A 7,923-nucleotide genomic window follows, 5' to 3' on the forward strand; every position below is an offset into this window, starting at 1 on the left:
TGAGTTCTTTTATTTGGGGTTAAGTACATTGTCAGAATAAGTGAGAAATGGATTTAACTTCTGTTATGCCATACATTTTTGCATACATTCACAGTAAATATTTATTCAGTATGACAGCTGTCTAACAGAAGTTAAATCCATTTCTCACTTATTCTGACAACGTACTTAACCCCAAATAAAAGAACCCAATAAAAAGAGTTGTTAAATAATAGTGAAGCCACGTTGTAATAATAACTCATCTCTCTCGAGTTTACTTTTTGTGTTTTGCCAAAAGCCACTCTGTCAAGTGTCCTACTTGGGTTGCCGTCCGGAGTTGTCCAATATGGCGGACCATCTTGCACATGCGCACTGCAGATCGGGCAGAGCTGCAGATCGGGTAGTGACAACCGTGACACAACATTCCGCCGTTCACGGAAACAACCGATCATGATCGAGAAATTACATCATGCAAGTTACTGTGCTTATAGTCCCTGTGCCGTAACTTGCCAAAGTGCTTTGTTTTGTCCGTTCAACACCAAAAGGCGAAACATAAACATTACTTTTTTACTGAAATGATCAAAAGTCAACATTTCACAGTATTACTAAGCAGCATGGGGTTTCTTAAGGTGTGATGCACAGAAACCTATATAAACACAGTACAGAAAACCCCCAAAAAGCATAATTAAAAAGAAAAAGGTTTTTGTTCCCCCATCAGCAGAGAGTAAATCAGACACTTCAGGCCAAGCTGGTCGTTGAGAACATTTATTGGTTTTCCTTGAATTTTAACACTAAAAAGTACCCAGTCTCATTGACTAAAACAGGTAATAGAAATGAAAAAACGCACCATCACCATAGCCGTCATCATAACATTATCATGGCAGACAGTTTGTAATGTGGCATATTTGACATTCAGACGGTGCTGCTGTGATCAACACGGGCACAAAAACAGCCAAACATACAGTGAGAATTTACTATAGTCCACTGGTTAATGATGGCGAAAGTTGGCAATAATGAACTCAAAACTGACATAGGTCACAAAAAAGTCAAAGGTCATATCAATTCTGAGTTGATTTTTTTCTGACCGAAGCTTCAACTGCCTCCCACTCAACTTCAGCACTTTTTAAATGTCATTTTTAAAATAGGAAACTATTGAAGATTTGGTTTTATTAGACTGGTAAATTACAAAAAAGGGCACATTTTTTTATCAAAAGTATTGCATCAAATCCAAGAACAATATGAACTTTCTTCGACAGAGAAGAGCAAGTCAATTCATTGAGATTATACAGGGAGTAGAAATAGATATTTAAAAATTAAAACTTAAACATGAGTCACATTTGCCTGTGTCAATACAAACACACAGTCTGCTTAAAGTCAAACATTTGAAATTAATAAAACAATCCCTTTCAACCCCTCATTCCCGCGTTGCATCGAATAAAAACAGGACCTTGAATCGTTCCCTGAGGAACCCCGGCATGAAGTTCCATTAATTCGAGCTTTACTTCTACAAACTAACCACGAAGGATTTTAAGGAACCCTTTTTTTGTTTTTAAAAGAGAGCGGTCCCCTCTGCTGAAACGTAAAGTTTGTATTCCCTTAGCCCGTAGTTCTAACGGAGAGGCTGAAACATCATAATCCCTCCAAATGGGAACCACATAACCACTTTTCAGAAAACTGCCATATAAAATGAAAATCAAAGGAGCCGGGATCTGCTCTGTGATATGAACACATGAAATCCATCTGGTGGAATTTATTATAATTGCAACGAGACCCTGAAGAGTTTTTATAAAAGTCTTGAGTACGACATTAACATTTAATATTATTCCCTTGTCAATGTTGATTCAGTAATTTACTAAAAGTCTTTGCTGTGACACTGTATGCTGTATAATTCTGGCTTAGTATTACTCATATTAGTATAAGATCCATTTTTAAATAAAATCCAACGTACTCACTTTTACAATTTGTGAATGTCAGTTTGAAATACTATATCATTTCCTTTGCATTTGTTTGTAAGCAGGAGCAACAGAAACATTAATAGCATGATGTTTTATGAAACGGGTTGGATGATTTAATTTATTTTAGCGCAGGTCTTTGAGGTCCCTTTCAGTTTGTTCACAATTGTCCCTTTTACGTATTTTCAACCAGAAGCATTTCTCTCTTTTTCTAGTGTTCTGTAAACAACAGGTGAAGCATTGATTGATTAAAAGGTCCCATTGTGTCAGAGAAAAACCTCATTTTCCACCCCATTTTCCATTTGTCACAGACAGTTCATTGCAGATTTTAATTTCAGTGAGAAACGTAAGATCACATTTATAGATACAAGATTTTCTCCGACAGTAGCTGAAAGCTTATTCACAGAGCTGGCATGTAAAAACCACATAACTACTCACTTGTTGTGAGTTTTTGATTTAAAAAAGAACATCTCAAATAATAGTTTTTTTTACAATATTTAGTTTGGTGCTTTTTCACACATTTTATATTTTTCATTTGGTTACTTAACTGTATATCATTACAATTTTATATTCTCATCTCATTGTATCCTACCGCTGTTATTAATTGCATCTTTTCCGAAAGTAAATCATTTATTTTGTTTTTCTTTCCCTTTTAAGTGCTTCTAAAGCGCTCAAAGTTTAAGTCTAACGAATGGAAAGATTCAAAACATAAAAATAAAAATAAAGTCAGACTCTAAGTAAAAAACTATAAGCTATTATGAAATACACCTAAACGTTAAAATTATAGCACAGTGAGTAAACATTTTTATATTTCTAACCATTGTCAAATTGTCCCTGCATTCTTATCCTTATTAGTATTTTTGAAAAAGACTCTTTAACCATTTATTATCTTGGCATAAATGGGCTTCCATTATTTGGGGCAAACTCTTATAAACATGTCATAGTTTTTTATTTAAGGCCTTTACATTTTTTTGTAATGATAAAAAAACAATCCTTAAAGACTATCTCTTTGCAGTTTTGTGTTTTTCACCCGATTCGTTTTTGAGACAAATAAAAGAAATAATAAACAGAAGAAAAAAAATACATATAATACACATAATTGTAGTCAAATGAGGTAATGAGGTCTGTGTGGTGAGGAACATTTAAAACACTTCAGATGTTTTACAAAATAAAATGAGGTATGTGCATAGCCGCGGGAAGTCATTTTACTTAGGTGGTGCGGCCAAAAGTGGGGAGAGATTTCAACCGTAACATGAACATAATAGTAACCGGCAAAAAAGCCCTACAATATATACTATGACTATTATATGCTACTGTATACGGCTAATTTTATTTTAAGTAAAATCATAACTATTTTATGTAGTTTAATCATTTTTAATTAGGTGGTCACGCAGTTTTTCAAATGTACACCATTGGCCAACAGGGGGTGCTGCAACATGTCCAGCACCCCTACTTCCCTCAGCGATATGTGTGAAAATGTGGAGGCTGAAAGTACAACAAATAAAAAAAATTTTTTAAAAGATAGACGCTTTGCGTTTGGAGAAATGCGGTGCGGTCATTCAGATGTTAGCAGAGCAGATAATTAGCTTTTGTTATTAAAGTAGAGGCAGTTCAATTAATCAGTTATTATTAGGCATCATTAGCATATATCAAATTGCAATTATTATACCGGAGAGCACCCGTGGTCATGTTGCAGCAAAATCAAATCACATGTGTTTCGAAAACGGTGATATATTTTTGCGCATCATGACCACTTTCAGCTCTCTCCGACAGTAAATCAAACTCCAGCCGCTCGTCAGAGTTTTGGCTTCATATTGCTTACATGTTTTTCTTTTCAAGACAAGTAAAAACAGAATCACCTTGAGGCTAGAAAAACGTTCAGTTTGCACATTTACAAAGCTTAAAGAGGATGGATACGTCTCGATTGTTCGTGCTGAAGCATCGTGGAGCAGAAACATGAAAATCATGAGATTTATCAGATATTTGTTTTTATATCCGTCATCTAATCCTTCTAGTCACCAACATCCCTCCATCTCTTCCTGAGGTATGCATGCTACAAAAGATAAAGTCACAAACAGATGGAAAGGTAGGAATGATTAAAAAAAAACACCAACACAAGTTGGGGCATTTTAGATTAGTTGTTCATAGTTTAATGTTGATCTTTTGGGGAAATTAAAACCAATTATTTTATACACTGAATCTGTATTTTTTTTTTAATAGATTTCACAAACGTATTATTTCTGTATATGTTTTTCTTCCCCTGGCACCAATGGGCTACCATATTTTAAATGCCCATTAAGTGAAGGAAATAATAAATATTTGAAGCCAGTTTGTAGAAAACAGCCATCAAAGAAAACATTTCTGGCAGAAAACATTTCTTTGTTTATTTTCTGAGATTTATATTTTATAAACTCAACTCATTTTAGTTTTCTTGGACAGCATTACTATACTAAATATAGATTTACATTTCTGACTCATAGTAAAAAAAAATCAAATCCTAGAAAAACGCAAAAACTGATAAAAAGCTAGGAACCATTAATAAAGCAAATGGTGGAATTGGCGTTTCATAAGCTTTTTTTAATTTAAGTTTTAAAAAATGGATCTAAGATGTCTCAATCTTTATAGGTTTGTATAGTATTGTTTTAATACAACTCAACATTTTGAGGCATCTTAAGTTATCGACTTCTATTTTTTTTTGATTATCTTTATTTTTTCAATTTCCTGGCAGTTAAGGGCTTCCATACAGATTTGATTAATATAAGTAAAGAAAATGTAATAATAATCAGATGACAATATTTGTAGAAGCAAAAAACATGTTCTGTAGTAAACTATGTGTGGCCAAGTTGATTTTGTTTGTCATTTATATTTAAAATCTTTAATGGAAGCTTCTTACTTGTTTTGCCAGGAACATCTTTCAATAAAAAAAACATACCGTTAATTAAAATGTAAATTATTTGCCTGGCACAAATGGGAATCAATGCAGATCAGATCCATTAAAGCACATAAAAGCAAATGATTAATTAGTTGAAACCAGAAAAAAAAAATAATAATAAATAACGATCAGAAATCGTATATAAAAAAACGTGGTTGTGTTTTTTTCAGGAGGTATCTGTGTGTCAACATGAGGTCGCTTAACTGAAGAATGAGGGATGAAGGAAGGAAGGATGTAAGCAAGGAGAGAAAGATGCAGAGGAGGAAACCGTTGCAGATTTTAAAAACCTTCCTCTATTCTGTTGTTTTACCTTCAGTTCTGTATGTAAGTAAAAACTGTACAACAAAAGATTCACATTCATTTGAGTCCAAAACAATCGATGCCACTGACAAAGTTTCTTTTCCTTTTGCTCGCAAAACCTTGACAACAAAAATGCACCTGACGATAACCAAAAATATGTCTGTTAAGAGAAACAATAAAAGGGCACTTCCGTTCAACAAAAACGGATAGAAAAATCCATCTTCCTGCAAATTCACGTTTTACAGATCCAACACGAGAAGGAGAAAAACAACGATCATCAACAGGAAGCTCCGACCGTCCGACTGCTGAGGCCACGAGCTTGTTGCAACAACAAAAATAAAAAATAACATTTCCTGCTGGGACTCAAGCTCACCTCATGAGGTGGGGCCCCGTATCGTGTCCAAGAGGGTATTTTACAGAATTTAAAAACATGGAGTTTGAAACATGAGGTTTTTCATCTCCGCTTATTCAGCAATTATTCCCCGTTCAGGTTCTTTATTTCCCGTTTTAAATCCAGAGTTGGGATTAATAAGTGTTTTGGGGAGTTCAGATGTCTACAAATCTTTTTTATCAAATCTATTCAGCTTTCAACATTTGTTAAGAGTTAAAATAATTTTAAAAAGCCACTTAAATTAGTTTTCTATCCAACATACTTTTCAAATGATTAAATGAAAGTTAAATGAGGGGGGAAAAAACTATAATTTTCAAATAGTTTAATCTAAAAACACTCTTAAATTGCAGCCTGGAGAAAATAAGCAAACTATTTTCCAAATAAAAGCCCCCGTATAACATGAGTTCAACGGAGAGTGTCGAATTTTCTAAATAAAAAGACCTCATTTGGTAATACTACATTAACAGGGTGCCCCAATAAAGCTTATTTTAAAAATAAAAGATAGCATATCATAACAGTAGTTTAACAAAGGGGGCTTAGACAAAGCCACTATATTGTTTCCCTATTATAATTAAATTAGAAATGTCCCTTTAGTTGCAGAGAATGGGAACAATCTCTACATGTTCTACCTTTTATGCTTTTTAAAATAAGAAATCATTTTTTCTTTAAACCTATTCACTTCAATTTTAACTTCCCCTTTTTTGATAGTACAGTTTTTATCTTTTATAGCAATGCATTTCAATGGTGAAATAAAATAAATATTTTCCCTCTTTGGCAGATTTGTTTGTTTACTTGTCGGACCCCATCGCTAAAATGAATCCGATGGGGGGAGTCGAGTCTATGGGCTTTTTTAGTGTTTTGTTGGCTTGAAAATGTACATTCAAAATGATCAACGTGGAAAAAAGCTGAATATTTTGATACTCAAAAAAAGAAATGGAGCTTGAGTAAGCGATTTGACAGCACTTGATAAATCTGGAGCCGGATCCAAGGCAGAACCGAGATTGGACCTGGACTCCTTCTGGTCCTGGGTGATCATCGATCATGTGACCTTCTTCCATACGCTCTAATATGGTTGTCGGGTACCAAGGACAAGGGATAGACAGATTTTAGACCAGAGTTTTTTTCAATCTTTATCTGTGATGATTTTTAATCTTTTTAAAATAATAATTTATGTTTTGAGGGTCTTAATATTAAATATTATTGCTCAAATTTGTTTTAAACCTTCTTTTAGGAAAGAAAATCAAAAGAAAGTTTATGTTTTTTCATTATGTTAGCGCTGCTACTTGAACAATTTGTAAAATAGTAATACAAAAATAACTTGTGTTTCAGTTGATAGCATATTCACTTTAGCTTTTTGTAATTTCATACAGTAACTTCTAATGGGAAATATAAATAAATAGTGGAATAAATAATTTAGTTGCAGCTCTAATAATAAAGTGCTCTACAGAAGCCCTGGAGTTGGCTTCCATATTTCAGAATAGAAGTACTTTAGAGTTTAAAACCGGTCTATCCCTTTGGTCATGTTTGTTTTTTCTGGAGTGGGATCCTGATGAGTTTCCCTTCATGGTTCTGGTTCTGCTCTGTGGATACTGCTGTGGTGTTTGTTTAGCTTCTTGTTGGACTCTGTTGGAGGTCAGGTCCGGGTCCCGGGGTGCTGGGCCCGGATGTGGCTGTGGAGGCGGGTGGCGGAGGAGAACCTCTTACCGCAGGTGGAGCAGTGGAGCGCTGATGCGTTGCTTGTGGGCGCGGGGGACGCCGTGTCGACAGCGGCCTTGTTTTCCGCTGCGTGCGTCTGCCGGTGAGCCTTCAGGAGAGACATCCGGCTGAACCTCCGGCCACACTCCTCACACTCCGACCAAACCCGCCGCCGCTTCTTCTGCTCACACAGGACACAGCAACAAATATTATATTGAAAAAATCTGCCGTTATATTGATCCTTTCTCCAATAACAACAACTTAAAATTAATAACGACAGAGATAACAAATTGATTAAGACACCAAACATAAAATCTAGTATGGGATGACATTTTGTTATAATGAACCTATAATAAGCGTATCGTTTATTTGAAAACTAAAAACAAACCTCTTTCCTGGCACACATATCAGTAAGAAAGTTTTTTAAATATCTGTTTTTAGGAGGTTCCCCCTTCCTGTGTCCATGCTTTGTGCATTAATGAATAAAAACACATTTTTAAAACAATATCTGCAGTTTAAAAAATAAAAATAAATAGTTTAAAACTGGAAGCTTTCATTTCAAAAGGTGCTGGATTATTTGCACAACACTATGATGATTTTATTTTTAATATTAAAAGTTTGTATACTCAAAAACATAACTTTCAAAACATATAATCATTATTTCACTTACAATTGTT

The sequence above is a fragment of the Notothenia rossii genome (assembly GCF_949606895.1).
Source record: "Notothenia rossii genome assembly, chromosome: 8".
Taxonomy (NCBI): Eukaryota; Metazoa; Chordata; class Actinopteri; order Perciformes; family Nototheniidae; genus Notothenia; species Notothenia rossii.